Source organism: Dermacentor albipictus, chromosome 1 (assembly GCF_038994185.2).
Source record: "Dermacentor albipictus isolate Rhodes 1998 colony chromosome 1, USDA_Dalb.pri_finalv2, whole genome shotgun sequence".
Classification (NCBI taxonomy): domain Eukaryota; kingdom Metazoa; phylum Arthropoda; class Arachnida; order Ixodida; family Ixodidae; genus Dermacentor; species Dermacentor albipictus.
Window position 1 is genome coordinate 363905732 of NC_091821.1, and position 16895 is coordinate 363922626.

At 42.9% G+C, this 16895-nt stretch overlaps 2 long non-coding RNA genes across 2 annotated transcripts in view; one reads left to right on the top strand and one right to left on the bottom strand.

The window, feature by feature from the left end:
- The window catches only part of LOC135911324 (uncharacterized), a 716391-nt gene that overhangs the window by 332914 nt on the left and 366582 nt on the right, over window positions 1-16895 (top strand). The gene's annotated exons all lie outside the window — the stretch shown is intronic.
- The window catches only part of LOC139054607 (uncharacterized), a 132503-nt gene continuing 119641 nt past the window's right edge, over window positions 4034-16895 (bottom strand). Inside the window, exons 2-3 of the long non-coding RNA XR_011511357.1 lie at window positions 11642-11756; window positions 4034-4109 (exon numbers count right to left, since the gene is read on the bottom strand). This is a non-coding gene — a long non-coding RNA (uncharacterized lncRNA). The remainder of the gene's footprint in view (window positions 4110-11641; window positions 11757-16895) is intronic.

A 16895-nucleotide genomic window follows, 5' to 3' on the forward strand; every position in this document is an offset into this window, starting at 1 on the left:
CGTGATCAGTTGCATGCTGAACCAAAATATTTTAACAACAAATAAAAAAAAACAGAGAAGAGGAGACAGCCCGAAGACCAAACATTTATTGCTGTCTGCTTTTTATTTATCTTATTTTTTGACTAGGCTATGTATAGCAAAATAGTTTCAAGTTCTATAATCCATACTTTTGTAAGAAAGACGCAAATATATTCACCTTGAAATGTATCCTGTCAGTATCAACATTTCAGGTCCAAGAGAAACGCGAGTAGGCAAAAGCCATTCTGAGAACCATCAAAGAGGCAGAATGCACAATAACTTTCAGAATAATGCTTCTCAGATTACTTTAAGCGTCCGCTAAACTGTTTGCGAACCATCTTCACAATAACGTCACGGGTGACTTGGGTGTCATTGCATTGAAAGATAACTCACTTGCTCCTTTTAGGGAGGAAAGCTTTTCTAGGCTAATGGTGAAGTTTGTGTCAGCAGGTCTGACCGCCTGAGCGTCCGCTGAAGCGTCATCACGCCATATGAAGACAGATAAAAGAATGAAAAAGGATTGACAGTGACAGTTAGTGAATGATGACGTTATAATAGAAATTGGTAGTGGTTAATAATGACTAGTAACGACTAATAATGACAACTAATGACTTGTAATGACTACTAGTGACTCCAAGATCACCAGTAGGTCTAATGACGGCTTGTAATAACCACAATTGATTAGAAATAACTAGACATTTCTAGTCTAGTAGTGACTAGAAATGTCTAGTGATGAGTAGTAATTATTCAAATGACTACTAATTACTTGTAATAACTACTAATGACTACGAGATGACCGATATGTCCAACGACAACTTGTAACGACTACAATTGATTAGAAATGACTAAAATGTTTACTAAGGACCAGTAATTATTAATGATTGAAATGACTTGTAATGACTAGTAATGACCAATATGTCTAACGACGAATTGTAACGACTACAATTGATTGCAAATGACTAAAATGCTTACTAATGAGGTGAATGATATGAGGAGGAAGTGTAGGCTTGCGCCATTCACCTTTTAAAAGAGATCTTAAGATACCCTGTAATTTGTTCATGCTATTTTCATGGCACGTTTAAATATATAGCAGGGTCAAATTCGTGGTTGAACTACGTCTTTTGAAACCAAGGGCCGTGCATTAATATTCAGAAACCGTTCTCCTTTTCCAAAATCACGTGGCCAGCTATTTCGCGACCACAGTGCTCATATTTCGTCGTTCGCTCTTTGCGTTTCAACGAGTCTGCAACTCGAGAACGTAAATGTGCAGTGCTTCTGCAGTAAAAGTAAGACAGAAAAATAAGACATCACTCAGGAAAAAAGAAGCAATGTAAGAAGGGCGCTCATCTTTTTCAGTTCTTTCGCACACTGTGGAACTAAAATTGAAAGAATAGGCCGCCAGTTTCAGCCAAACATGAACGCCAGATAGACGTGTAATCCTGAGAGACAAATGTCGAGGCGATTTTGTATGGATCTCCTGTGTCCAATCAGATGAATGCAAGGCGCACCGTGAGAGCGTCCGTGCCCACGGGCGGAGCGCACCAGCACCCCTGTTGCGATGGAAACAGTTCTTCGTGTGAAGTCTCTGTTGCGCAAGGATGGATGCTGTTAAAAGACAAGTATCATGTCCGCTGAAAGCTATTGTTACCCGCCGCATTTGGCAGTACACTTGTTCACTGAGACGATACACAACTATGCTCTTGCGCGAATAAGTGACTCTTCTTGAGCACGAGGGAACAGCAGAACTGCAGAGGCAATAACATATCGCTTCTGTTGCTCCGTCACTTCTCTACACCGCATACCTGTGCTTAAGTCGCGACGGTTGTTAATGTACTCACAATGAAGGTTCGGAAATTAAGCGTAGGGTACGGTTCTCCACTTCACCCAACGGCAGCACAGGAAAGTGTTTTGCATGATTTTCTTCTGGGTGGCATGCTGTTGCGAAACTTGTAATTCTATACTTGAGACCGAATTTTTAGGAACATCTGCTTTATAAATGTTTTACTCACTGAACATGGTGTAAGCAATAAAAAAAGAGAAGTTCCTTAAGCAGCACAAATAGAGTACAATAAACTCAGAAAATCCAAGGAAAGAGTGAACAAGTGCAAAGTAGCAGTACTCAAATAAGAAGCAACTATAATAGTCATGTAAGCACGATTGCATGTACTAAAGATATAACCAACAGTATAAGGCTACGACTAGGAATGTTGCTGGAGCAATCGTTTTGACAAGGTGGCTATTCTTTGCCAGAGTTCGCTGCTGCCTTCGACAACACACCTTGTCAAAACGTTGGCTTCAGTGACATTCCTTGTTCTGTCAATGTTAATCACTTCGCGCATCCATCTTCCTGCAAGCCTCTCTCTTGTTTGGATTAGTATTATAAAATAGCCACACATATGTCCATATCCCTCTTTAAATTATGATACGAGTGCGGTTTACCCTGATCTGGCTAACTTGAATAAACTAGGCGGTCGGTATATGAAGGACGGGCATGATTGCATGCAGTTCGTAAGAGTAAACGACCATTCCGAAAGTATGACATTTGTGTCATCTTAGAAATAAATTTGCTTTATTTATGTGGGATAACGCACAGCACTGTTGTGTGTCCATTCCACTAGTAGTTGACATTGACTTCTTTAGCATACATTTAAGTCTAACTAAACAGGCGGTTTTGCATATCGATGTCGTCGTCAGAATGCTGCCAACGTGAGGAACTGCGTAGGCTGCGTCTCCAAAATATCTCTAAACCGCCAGCACATTGAACTTCATCTCTAAAACAAAAAAAGTTTGGCAGCATGTTACCTGCTGCACAGCCTGCTGCACACTTGACAGGTTATACGATCGGAAGGGTCAGACATCTTACAAGACATAGCGAGACGCAATGTGAAGTACAGATGTGGCAAGCCGTTGTCTGCGAGCTTCGGCCTCTTCTCTACGTTGCCGTGTCGCATCGTCGCGCTCCTGCTTTACCAGTTCGGCTTCTTCGGCTCGTTTTCGACGCTTAGCTGCGGCTTCGCGCGCTCGTATAGTGAGGTCTCACTCGCGCCAACGACGTTTCTCTGCGACTTTACGTTGCACCCTCTAGGCAGGAGAACGCGGCATTCGGGGTCGAATGCCTTGCCCCTCCGCTTCGCATGTCGCACCTCGCTTCTCTCTTGGCGAGTATCCTCGGCCGTAGCGTACGTCCGAGTGGCGTACGCAATGCCTTATTGATGATTCGGGTGCTTGTCTTGAGCTTCTTCACAAGATGATTGTTGTTCTATGTGTTCTTTGGGTTATTTCGATTAATATAAGCACTGTTCCCTTCACTTTACTGAGCGCTTGGGGCCTCTACCTTAAGGTGGTATGAGTCATTGCTTAGGGTATACTTACGGGGTGTGAGCCATTGCTGATGATGGTATACTATTGTAGAACTCGAAAAGACACTGCGTTTTTCAGGTATGAACCATTGAAACGAGCCACGTAAGGCTTTCGCCTTACAAACCACGCTGGTAAAGACACGTTTGTCAAACGTATCTTCCCTCTGCTTCTTCTACGCAAGACCAGAATGTCGAGGTATTCGCTGCTAAACAGTGGTAATAGCTTCTGTGAGTTAGGTTAGGTTAGTGCAGAAACAGAAAACAAAGGAGTTTAAACTACAGGATATTCAAGGTTAGAGAAAAAAGAATGAAAAGATTCTCCCTCTCGCAACGGCAGGAAAACCTACGCGCCCAGTTTTGTCGCCTATTTGTTTTTTGCGTTATGTGTGTGAGGCCCATGAAAAACGGTGAAAGCAACAGAAAACAGCAGAGAAGGGCACAAAACTTGTGGCACTTCCCAAACAGAGAAGTGATCGTAAAAACTTTTTATGGTTGTCGTGTCGGGGGAAGACTCGCGTGGCCAAAGAAGGAAGATCTTCTATTGCCTGCCGCAGGCCCGTTCACTAGGGAACCGGTGTAGACAAGGCTTGATTGTCACCGTAAGTGTAGGGGACAGCGAGTCACCTTAAGCGATCTACGCGTACGTGGAAACTGCAGCGCTTTTTCCAAGTTTCTGATGCCCGTAGCCTCTTGGGTGGTCCGGTGGTTGGACGCGGGGGAATATCTGCACTGCTAAGAAAAAAAAGAAAAGTTATGTAAGCAGTTCAGCAGTATCATGCTACGAACGTTGCTGTTTCCCTCAGTCTCTAACTTTGTTCCTTTTTTTTTTACTGTAAGCGAAGATCTCTTAGGAGCTACTTCTATTTTGTTTCTGTCGCCATGTGAGCTGGCTTCTTTTTTTCTGAATCTGAAGCAATGCCGGTGCGTTACTTCTGCTTCTACGGCGCAGCATCTAAATGCGCCTTCTCGTTTCTCTTATTCAGTGTCGTAAGTATGCACCACAAATAAGTCTTTTCTGACTCAGCTGCGTTAAGTTTCCCCATCCTGAAGAGAACTATGTTGAGTACTTCAGTCATTAGATACGATGCGTTTTTCTAACCTATTGTTCTTTGTAAAGTATGAACATGAAGATTATCCTTCGCGGTGTTAAGCTTCTTAGCTATTTCACGTTTAGAAGGCCTAAATGTGAACAATATTATGTCCTGTTATACCATTATACAAAAAATTACAATAAACGACATAAAAGAATCTCGAGGTATGCCGTTAGCTTCATTTATTCTATATTCATTCTAAGTGCCTTTGTGAATGAGTTCACGATTGGTCCCAGTATTAAAAAACTTGAATGTAGTTGCCAGAACCGTCTTAACTCCTTCTTCTGGGATCTTTATCGTAAGACTTCGATACCACCTTATATTACTATTTTCTCACATGCCATGCACAGCATGATAAAACCCACTTGCTCGCTCCATATGTTCAAAAAGATGGTATTCTTGATTCCCTTGTTCTCCACGGCCAGTACCTGTATGGAACCCTCAGGTACGCATGGGTCATTGCATGTGAAGTAGAACCTTGTTATTTTTTCTTGAATACTGTGTTACAGTTTTGATTCAAATGGCATTTTGTGCTTCTTCGCATTTTGCCCCAACTGGCCATCTTTATTTCACCGCACGTCCAGGCCAAGGGAATGTAACATATAAGCAGCATTGTAGCATTGGTTGTCAAAACAATATCTCAGCATTGAGGATGGTGCATTTTTTGAGGCATGGAAAACGTGAACTTTCACTACGGCGAAACACAAAAAAGTTACACTGGAAAATGATTTTGAAGGTCTATAATAGAGGCGTTGCATTGTGCAGGCTCCAGAAGGCGCTGTCTTCAGTTAAACGATGTACGAATTCGAGTTTGAATTAGCAATACTCTTTCGTTCTCGTCTTCCACAGCCGACACTTTCTTAAAATTAGTTAGGTGGTTTTACGTGCCAAAACCACGAACTAATTATGAGGCTTGCCGTAGTGTGGGACTCCGGATTAATTTGAACCACCTGGGGTTCTTTAACGTACACCTAAATCTAAGTACACGGCTGTTCGCGAATTTAGCCCTTTTCAAAATGTACCGTTTCTTTGTTAAATGTATTTGAGAAGAGGGTGGTGCCTATGTGTGGCGCCGGCTATTTCTTTTCTCTTACATGATAGTTATCGTCGGAAAGTTGCCAAAAATCACAAAACTGGACTAATATACACATGAACGAACATTCTAAGTCTAAATACTGGAATATAAATAAATGTTCGCACAGCATAAGAGCTTAAATAGCATAAACACTCACAAAACCCAAATTTTTACACGCAACACGATTTCACACAGCATGAATGTTCACAAAATGAAGATTTTCACACAGAAGATCTAGGGCACTTGAATACCGCACTCTAAATACAAATTCAAATGCTACAGGAACACGAAGACTCAATGAACATGTAATTAAGGGTGCCATTCAATAATAACAACGTGAGAAATAACTATCTTGTGACTTAGTATTGTTGTTATATGTTTTATTCCTCCAAGAGACTATACTAATGCTCGCGCAGCGATGTTTTGAAGTTTTTCTGTTGGCCATTGACCTAAAATTTTTCCTAAACATAGTGGCCATCTAACCAAGCTATGTAGTTTTTGCGAAAGGTTCTTGCAGGGAGCACCATGATTTCTACAATGTAGAAGAAGGTGTCCCTAAGTCTTCTACAGCCTCTTCACATGAGGATGTAGCACTGTTAATTGTTATTATTATTTACAGGAAGCTTTTAGTATAGGCAGGGCCTAGCCGAAGCCGAAGCTTAGCCGAAGCCTATGAACTGTTGTTTCAATAGATCGATTAATTTTACACGCAATACTGAATTTTATTCCACGATCTATATTATATAATTGAGAGTTCTGCGCGTCATTTATGAACCATTTTTCCTTGGAAAATCTACCGCATAGTTTCTTACCTAGACATCGCGAATAACTCGCCGCTATAAGAGGTAGTGATAATTCATTCTCTTGATGTGCTGCACGTTCCATGTGATCAGCTGTTACATTTCCTATGAATTCACACTGACTTGAAATCCACTGGAAAGTTATGTCGTGTCGTAGACCTTTCGCTATGACGTATGTATTCTGTATTTCCTATGTCAATGTGCTGTTTGCTTCTCTTAATCTGATTTCTTTTAAGCGCAACAATGAGGCTTGTGAGTCACTCAGAATTGCCCAACGAAGTGGTTCTGACTGCTGACATATGTAACGTAATGCAGAAAGTATTGCGTAATATACTGCCCTTGTGCACGTCGTAAATTGGCAACGCTTATAAGCTCTTTTCTTTTGGTGTGCAGGTATATAAAACGCAGATGTAGAGCTTTGTTTCCAGCATGATTCATCGGCATACACCTGGGGCCCTATAACGTAAAACTATTCCAATATGTTTCTATTCCAATCTCCTGACGTCAAATTTACGTAACCACCAACGCAAGCATCGGGCGGTCACCCACAGCGTTGTCTGAACAGACCAATCAAACGCTCTCCTCGTTCATAGGAGGTCACTTTTGTTTGCTTGAAAAACGAATAACATTGCCTACAGTGAGCGGCTTGTCGTATCTAATTGGCTGACAAGAAGCGAGGAGAACGCTCAAGTGGAGAGGAATTCGATGGGGCCGAGCGACTGCACTGAAAGTCGATAACCGGATGAAGAAGGTGGTACCGGCGTCTACGATTGGTCGGCTTTCCCTTACTTAGCTTGCGGTGGCTGGTCGAAAATCGCAGCGGCATGAAACGGAAGCTCAAGAATGACGCTAAAACTGACCCTCAGCAAAGAAGAGCTGGCAGAATGAGGTCGTAAACATGCTGAAAGTGCTCGAAAACGTTACACGGCCACGCAAGAAGTTTTATTACACGCAAATACACCCATGCTCTCCAGCAGGTGCGAGTAGCCAGCGTCTGAGTGATCGGCGGCAGCCATCTTCTATTCCGTTCGGAACGGGGCAGCCTGCGGCTATTCCGACGAAAATTCAGTTTTGTTCGGCATATTAATGCATCTTTATCGCGTACACGTCACTTTGACGTGGTGAGTTCTTGCGGTTTTGTGACGTCGCGTGACAGGCAGGTGAAGTGGGTGCAGCCCGAAAATTTTTACCAATAGCCGAGGGCTAATGGCGAAAAGGGGTCGAATCAGAAATAACTGTATTTCCCTTTTCTGTCATGTCATGCATAATCAGTGTGCACACATCATATCAGATGGAAAGGTATCGCCGTTTTCGTGACGTCGCGTGACAGACAGGTGAAGTGGGCGTAGTCGAAAAAAGTTTTTGACCAATCATGGAGGGTTGATAGCAGAATTGGAATAGAAAAGTTTGGAATAGTTTTACGTTATAGCGCCCCTGAACGCGATCTGCGTATAGTGTAAAGACGTGATAAAATTAATTGCTTTATCGGAACTACGGGCATATCACATTTGCGACCTACTCCAGGAATTGAAGTAGCTATCTGGAATTGCTTGTCGCCATGGGGGAGGAGGTGCGCGAGTAGGCCAGTATCTGTAAGCAGGAAGTAAGTTTTTGTACTGCCATATTTCGTCATGTATGCGTGCTGCGGTGCTGCGATCTTGAAGGTGTTGGAATAGTGGATGATTAGCGCATTGTGTAGCCAAAAGAAAAAAGTTATGACAAGTTTCTGTGAAGATTACTGCATGAAATATTGGTTGGTTGGACTCAGCAATTACCAAAGCACTGGGAGATGCACGCGGAACACCAAGACATATGCCAAGGCTTCTGGCCAGCAACCTTTGAATTGTTTCCTCTAGAGGATATTCCAAGTAACACAGGAGCAGAGCATGCTATTCTTTCTCTAATGATTGCCGAGTGTATGTGTAATAAGGAAGAGGTCCTACTGCCCCATCTCACACCAGCAAATCGATGAAGAATACTGATTGCAAAAGTTGACTTTCTCTTCTAATAGTTTTATTTGGGGAGCCCATGATAGCCATCAGTTTAGGATAATACCCAAGAACTTGTGTTGTCGTACAAGTTGCAGTCTCTTTGAGTCTATCACAAGCTGAAATCTCTTGAGTCATTTCCTTGTAAGGAAGCACACCAGTTTTCTCATGTGGAATAATCATAGATCTGCTTTAAAAAAAAATTAATTCATTAGTGTTAGGCCAGCCTGTAGCTTTTGCGGAATGGCTTGAGTACTCGAGTCAGATGCCCATATGCACAAGTCGTCTGCATATAGTGAATAATTCAAGGTACCAGGCAGGATATGGGGTAATTCAGCCATAACATAATTATATAGAAATGGATCGACTGAATAATATACCCTGCGGCACGCCTTGATTCACTTTATGCTCTGTGCTTTTGTCATCAGCAGTTTCAATAAAGATTTTCTTGCATTAGGAGAAATACACAATCCATCTCAGTATTCGGCCAACTATGCCCAACTCAATTAAACCATGTAGTACGTGTGTGTGGCTGGCTGTGTCAAATGCACGCTTTATGTCTAGAAACACTGCAATGGTGATTCTTCCACAGCTGCTCTCATGATCTACGTATGTAACAAGATCTAAAATAGCATCCATGGTACACGGCGTCTGCGGAAGCACGCCATATTTTCGAGTAGTGCGTTGGTATGCGAGTTGCCTTTTCTAGGTCATTTCTATGACGGTCAAAGTAGATGCTTCCCCACATGACATGGCGGGTGTAGAAATCTCTGCAAAATATTACATCTTTTGTGAAAGAGGCCCGTGAAAGTGTAAGGTGAAATGTTTGTAGATGGTTGTAGATAAACACTGATCATAGTTGTAATTACTCGGCCAATCCGAACTTCACATGCTACGTATTCTGGAATGTCTGACGCTGCATCTCTTAATAACGCTGACAGCAGGTCTTGTCGAACACAGATCATCGCTATGCTTAATTCTGAAGATCTAGAGGACGTATAAACAACGTAGTTAGCCAGCCTTTGAAAGCGTTGTCTGCACTAGCCTCTGTAATACATAACACTGAATAGTGTAACTGAGCCATCAGTTTTCTACAATCCGCACACGTAGAGCGAAGACTATTCACATTCCACATGGCGACATTATGATAGGGAGTATTCATGCACTGATTGCGCTATGGCTGATGCAGTGTTTTGCAATATCAATTGTTCCATTGGTAATCCGGCTTTGACCTCTGGGAGGTTGTTAATCTGTGAAATCGCGGCAAGTATGGCTTTTAAAGCACGAAACATTGGTATGACAAGTTCAGCAATAGATGCAGAGGAGTTCGTTTGTTTCGTTATACTTACTGGTGGCGGTCTGCTCTTATTAAGTCGCACGTTAGCGATGTTCTTGCTCTTCTGTTGAGATCCCTCCTGACCATCTTGTCGAGCTTAATGTTGGCTTTGTGATGCCCAAAATTTTGCCCTCGGTGTTGCGGCCCCCTGGCGACTTTTGCATATTGCATAGAAGTCTCCTGATGCATAGGCGCTTGTGGTCGAGGTAGGTTGCCTGGATTCATTGTATTCATGTTTGATTCCGGTGCACCGCACTGTTGTTTACGACCATACATAATATCGTGTTGGTATTGAAGAGAGGTCGCTTTGTTCTATGGGCATCCAGAAAATGATGCAGTGTGGAGCCCGTTGCAGTTTGTGCACTTAGGTTGTCTTACAGAATTGCAGTCTTTGCGATGGTGGTCTTCTTCACATACTTTGCAGCGCCTTGTTCCTCGGCGGTTCTTCGCTAAGTAACCAAATCTCTGGCAGTTGTAGCGGCGTGTGGCTGACCCCAGATATTACTCGGCTGGATGACTAGTGAAGTCAAAATACACTCGCTCTGGGATGGGTTGGTCAAAGCGAAATTGCAAAATTACACTTCTCACAGTACGCGATTCCATGGTGCCATTTCTTGACGTATGTAACGGGTCTGGCGTCTGGCTGATGTCACTCCTGCCTCTCTTAAATATTCTGGTAATTGTTTTTCTGTTTATTCTAGAGGTACGTTTCTGATTTTGCCAACATTTCGTATGTACGACTGCGGAATAAAAGGCTTCACTAGTAAGCCAGCCACACATGACAACAAACTTTTGGCTGAGACGAACGAACTCACAGTGACTGAGAAACTTCCATCCTTGTTCACTCGGAAACAACCTACTTTCTCTTTTGCTAGCTCTATGATTTCTAAGGCTACAACATTTGGGTTTACTTTCCAAGACGTTTTCACTTCTTCAATTGGTCGGAATACCACAGGAATTCCCTTGAACCTTCTCTTCTTATATGTCACAAGAATGAAAGAATCTGCCTCCTCATCCCATTCGATCTGAATCTCTTCTTCGCTAAAGGAGTACTTTGATGCTTGCTCATTCATGTATTCGATCTGACATTCAACTCTCACCTTTTTCGCACAGTTCGCTTCGTCCAACATGCTTTCAAATTTCCTCGTCGCTTCCGGAACGAGCGTTGGTGGTCGAATGTAAGAGCCCCTGGTGGCTCCAGGCTGGCTGACAGGCTCGTCAGTTCTGAAGCCATGCTGCGGTAATGGCGGGCCTTGCCACGCTTGCACATCCCCGTTGCTGCCTTGCCCCTCCGCCGCGGTGGCAGTGTAACGACAGGGCTTGGTGCAGCCGCGTCGCTCATCGGTATGACTGATCGCTGCCGATGTTATCCTCGAAGCCGCAAGAAGTTTCCACGATAGCCGCTTATTTGCCTCATTAGCCTCGGCAACTACACTTTTTCCTCTCGAAATGTACGCTTCTTCTTTACATTCCTGATGAAGTGTACAAGAGTCATAATATATAGCCATATGTTGAATTTATCTTCCTGCAGAAATTGTAAGTCCTCTTTGTTAAATAATCTAAGTTTCCGCCACGTCTATGTTTTATTTCTGTTTATTTGTTTGCGAAGCAAAGAAAGTCATAAATAGTCGAGTGCGCGCCAGTAATTAACCAACTACATATCATTAATGTTTCATTATCTGACCCTCGGCGATAGCAACTGTACTTTATTTTATGTTATGTGGACTTTTCATTTCATGAACGTCTATGAGAAAAAGTAGCCCGTTATTTTGTTGCTCCACTTAAATATTTTTCTCTCTTTCTGGTGTCAAAAAGTCAGACAATTCTAACTGCTTAAAGAAGAGCGGAATGCTTTACATCCAAATAACCGTGAACGCTAATCATAATCGTATCACCGAACGTCCAGAGCGACTGCCTGCAGCTCAGAAAGCAATTACTATCAATAGCAACTGCCCACACATAAAAAGTGATTACCACGAGCTCTGGCGATCTGTCTGCGTGGGTTGCATTTGCATGCACACTTGAGCCCTGGCTAAGCCATGTATCAGTGCACCACCAGGAGCTGGATCGCTTGCGTCGTTGAGGGCCCCTACGAAGGAAGATTAAATTTCCATCAACACACGAGCACTCGATGACACCAAAAGCGCTGATTGGTTCCTCAAGGGCTCTTGCCTCGTCATGCATGTCGCACAACGTAAAAGACGAACGTCAAGTCTAAGAAACAACAAGGAATGCATTTCATAACAAGCATTCCTATGGTCTGGAAGCTAAAGATATTGGTCACAGCAAGTGGACTGCATTGAACTGCTCGTTCTAGCAGGTTGAAGCTGACAACTGTGGCAATACACTATCACCTCGACGGCCGCTTCGTAATCCCACACAACCATAGAAACGATTTGAGTTGGTTACTCGATGAATATACAGCTAACTGGGACTATGTTAGGAATTGAAAGACACGCGCACCATTTCTTGCCTTTAATCCAATCATAGACTTCTGTGCGCATACAATTGCAAGACGCATGCAAAATCTGGATTGACTACAACGCCGCCAGTCGCCTGCCGTCTTGAGCGGTAACATTGAACACCTTCACAGTATCTGTAGGAAGAAAAAATGTTATGAAAGAAGATGAAGCAGCAGCCAGTATCCCAACTAAAATTTTATTTTGTTTTTTGCTTTTTCATAAATTTGTACGTCTTCCCTAATAGCTGCACGGTCGCGGTGCATACTCTGCGTGAATGCCGTAGTGTGCTGTACACCACAGTAAAAATCGCGCATTTCTTTAAAGCATGCGACAATGTTCATTGGAGATGACTTGTCTGGTATAGCATACATTGAGCACGCTACAAGTTTCCGACTGAAAAGTATATTAAGAATATTAAGAAACAACTGCAGTAAGAATATTAATGGGTTTGCAAACAGCAGCGTTTGCCAATATCATTTAGCTACACGATGAAGTTATGTTTTTCCTTCGCTGTTATCTTGTTGTCTAGTTAAAAGATTTGACAGCTAAGAGGAAGCAGTTTCTGGACAGCAGAAGGTTTAGATGTGTGGCGTTTTTGCTACACAAACGTGCCTTCGACGGGCTCTGATTTTTTTCGTTACACATTTGTTAATGGAGTTTGCTGTGCAAAATATGCAGGCGAGCCTAGACAACCAATGTATTCCGGTAGTTTCCTGCCGAGGGGGCCTCCGAGCGAGCCAGTCCGTTATCGTTTCTTGTTAGTTAACTGCGCTTGCTACAACCTTTGAACCAGTCCTCGGATGTGCTTTTATATAGCATGATGATAACATTGCCACACTCATTAGAACACACAGATGTCCACAAAGCTTAGTCGTCACCTGACCGCTGATTCTCTCTTTAATCAGTCGTCTCAGGATATGCCCAAACGGACAAGAATCAATGCATGTTGCATATATGTCATATGTAAGCATGTAATGGCATGGGCAGCATTACGACGTCAGAAAATGGCACGGAACCACAGGCTAACGGCAGAAGCGGATTGTCCATGACACCATGTCCATACTAGATCTTCGCGCTATGGTTGAAGTACACAATGCTGAAGAAAGCACAGTGAACAAAACTTCTAGTGCGGCAACATGCGAACATATAATGTAGCTGAGAAGATAGCATCCAACTGCAAAAGGACACGCTGACCGTACGCAGTATTCACGATACAGGAGCGATTACCGATAACCACTCAAGTCTCCGAAGGTGAAACAAATTTTCCTCGTTTCTAGAATTATCAGATGCACGTTGCAGGCCTGCTTTCTGTTTGAAGCCATCTGTGAGAGACTCTACTTCGAAACATAAATCATAAAAGGATTAATATACGTCTTTTGTATGTGCTTTGTCTGTGAAGAATTTTAGTTAACTGAGAACCTTGTAAATGTCTCCCAAATATTCACTTGTTCTGTAAAATAAGTAATCAGAGGCTGGTACAGGATAAACGAGCTGCAAGTAACCTGCTTTTCTTCGTGTATGTTTTGCGCGAATGAACAGAACTAATATTGAGTAATTTCCTATCTAACAGTTTTGAAACTAGCGTACTAATTCTTCTTTAACCCAACCAACTGTTTACTGGAAGTTCTAAGTGTCGTTACCCTTTTCCCATCTGGCGGTTGGTACACGGTGTTTAGACGAATGAGCCGTTATTCAAGAGTGTCATTACGTAAGCAGGCTGAAAGTGTAAACCTGTGCAAGTCTTGCTGGCTTATGGAGTTATGCCTACGCTTTTGGCTGTGTTTTTATCGTATGCGCATTGGGAATTTCCGCCCTTGCGTTGGGAACGACGTGATAAGGAGGCCAGCAGTTACTGTTAATTATTAGCATTATCGTTTTGAGAACGTCCTTGTATTCCCGTGTTGTTATTTTGGCTTATATGTTACAACGCAACTTTGTTGTAACTACGAGGACGTTTCACATGTTTATATGCTCTGTGTTGCAACTGTAAGTTTTACGTACCGAATATTTATGAGTCAAGGAATAGCCGGGGCGGTATTTGTGCGCCAATGTTAGCTTATACCGGGTGTCCCACGCAACTTAAGAACATTAAAAGTGCGCAAATGCCATGTAGCTGGACCGAAGGTAACGTTGTTTGCTTTCGCTTATAAATGCTCAGGTTACTTTCTTGCATTCCACCGAATTACATAATTAGCTTTAATTAATTAACCAACTTCTCAAATACTATAGTCAGACAAAAAATGTCAATGACAATATTGTAGAGCAGCATGAAAAACTCCCGATACAGCTTTCCGTTGCTCGATACGTGCTACTTAAAAGTGTTTGTTTTAAGCATGAGTGAAGCCTGCGAATACATGCAGAATTGCCGCGCGACTGGGTGCTCGAGGCACCTCGTGTGTGTCGGAAGCGTTGTCTACGCTTTGCCACTGCGACGCATGCCTGCAGCGCACAGGCCCGAACACCGCTGCAAGCTACCACCGTCTTCCGCTGCTGCGCAAAGGCGTCCTTCTTTAGTCGACTGCCGACCCCTCTCAGTGCTCGGGCTCTACACAATAGCAGGGCTCAGCAGTGATGGCACTCATATGTGCAGTACACCAGTTGGGCAATACGCGGGTGAGAGCAACACTGCAGCAGTGACCGCCCGCCCTTATATTCCATCTGGGTCTTTTTCATCCAGTCCAATCACCTCCAAGCCCTGCCCTCAACCTCGACGACCACGAGGCACTTTGCCTGTAATTGCGGGCTTCTCTCTTGCTTGGAAAAAACACTTTGATGTAGCACGCATCGAGAAACACATAGCAGTATCGGGAGTTTTTCATGTTGCTCTACAATTTTCTTATAGACACTTTTCATCTAATAATAATATTTACGAAGTTTACTAATTATGACTAATTGTGTAATTAGGCAGAATTTGAAAAAAATATACTGAGGATCTCCTCGCGACGGCAAACAACATTACCTTGGCTTTGTCCAGCAACGTGGCATTTCCATATTTTTAATGTTTGGCTCAAGTTACACTGGACAGCCGGTATCTGCAACTCATTTAATTTAATAAGCGCACGTGGATAGTTTTGTAAGCAGCAGCTTTTAATCCTTGACGTCGAAGTGTCTACCATAAATGAAGCTGAATTCTGGGGTTTTACGGGCCAAAACCAAAATTTGATTGTGAGGCACGCCCTAGTGGGGACTCCTGATTAATTTTTACCACGGGAGGATTTTCGACGTGCCCCCAATTAACGCACGGCACACGGGCGTTTTTGCATTTCGCCCCCATCGGAATGCAGCCACCGCGGCCGACCACGTGCATAGCAGCGCAGCACCATAGTCGCTAAGCCACCGCGGCGGGTCTCTGCCATAAATGGCACGACAAAGATGAACGGTCCCATCAGCAGCAACTTAATTTAACAGCAGAGCAAGCTCCCTGAGGGTCTGCTGTTACCTCCGTGCTGTAGCAGACAAGTCGGCATATTTACAGCATATCTATATTGACTTGGTGGGACCATTTTTCGAAACGTTATTGTTGTTTAGCCAGGTGGAATGGGTGAGGAATATACATTCGCGTTGTGTTAGTTTTGTATTTATAAGCTTAGATGCTGCTTACTCATAAGCTACATATATATATATATATATATATATATATATATATAAATATATATATATATTACGTAGTAACCCGCGTACCTTCAAGCAATAGATGTGTGCCGTCATGGGAAAGTATGATGCCGTAGTGCTCTTGTAAATGTACCGTTATTAAAAAAAATCGAAGTTTCTGCGTTACCTTTATTCTCAGCATGCTACGTCAAACAAGTAAAAGACGACAGGTCGCCGAAGAGAAACAATGACAGCCGAGATAATAAGTAACCACATAATGCCACCGCTGGAAAGATGTCTTATGAAGCAACGCTCGTTCGAGTTCGAAACATTGAAAAAAAATCTGTACCAGCTTTGTAAAGTCTTTCGCAAGAGAGCTTTCTATGTTCCGTGACTCTGAGGTAAAAGAAGATCATGGTAAAGAGAACGAATGACCTAACTAACAGGCACAAAAATAGAAAAAAAAACTAATACGCTGACTCACTGCAGTACGTGAGGCATCATATCTTGACGACGTCCTCCTAAGAAATCCTGCTTCAATTTAAACCACAATTCTTTTGATAACCTTCTTAGATGGCACTAGCCTTTTCTAAAATTGGGGCCTTTTTTTGTCTATAATCATGGTGTTTCTCCTCACATTGCTGTCGTCATTCGCTTGCCAGACGGCTAGCACTGATGAGGTTTCACGTCGTTCGTGGTCCGCACTCGACTCAAAACAACCATTCCTTAGCCCCATTTGCTGCAATGCATTCTGTTCTGTTCCCGAGTAAGTCGGTGGCTGTGGAGAGACTGAAGTAGAGTGGGTTTCGGCTGCTCCATTTATGTGTGATTTGCACACGTACAAAAGAAAAGTAAAGAAATCAATTATTAGTACTACAATAATATTAAACAATAAATAAAGAGATAAGCATGAAAATATTCTTAATAAAGATAACGATGACGTAATCGTTGGTCTACCCAGCGTCTTTCCAGAAATGAGGTACAAACTCTTCTATGTTCATTTGAGCGTTAAATATTTCTTCAGTGCTCTTATGACATGCTGGCTCTTTTTGTCTTGTGCAGAAAACTGATGTTAAAAGTTGCTTGTCATGAACAGGAATCTTTAGCTCGGGCCCAACTCTGATGCCATCCATCAGAAATCATGATGTCAGGCGCAGAAACGCTTTTATGAGACC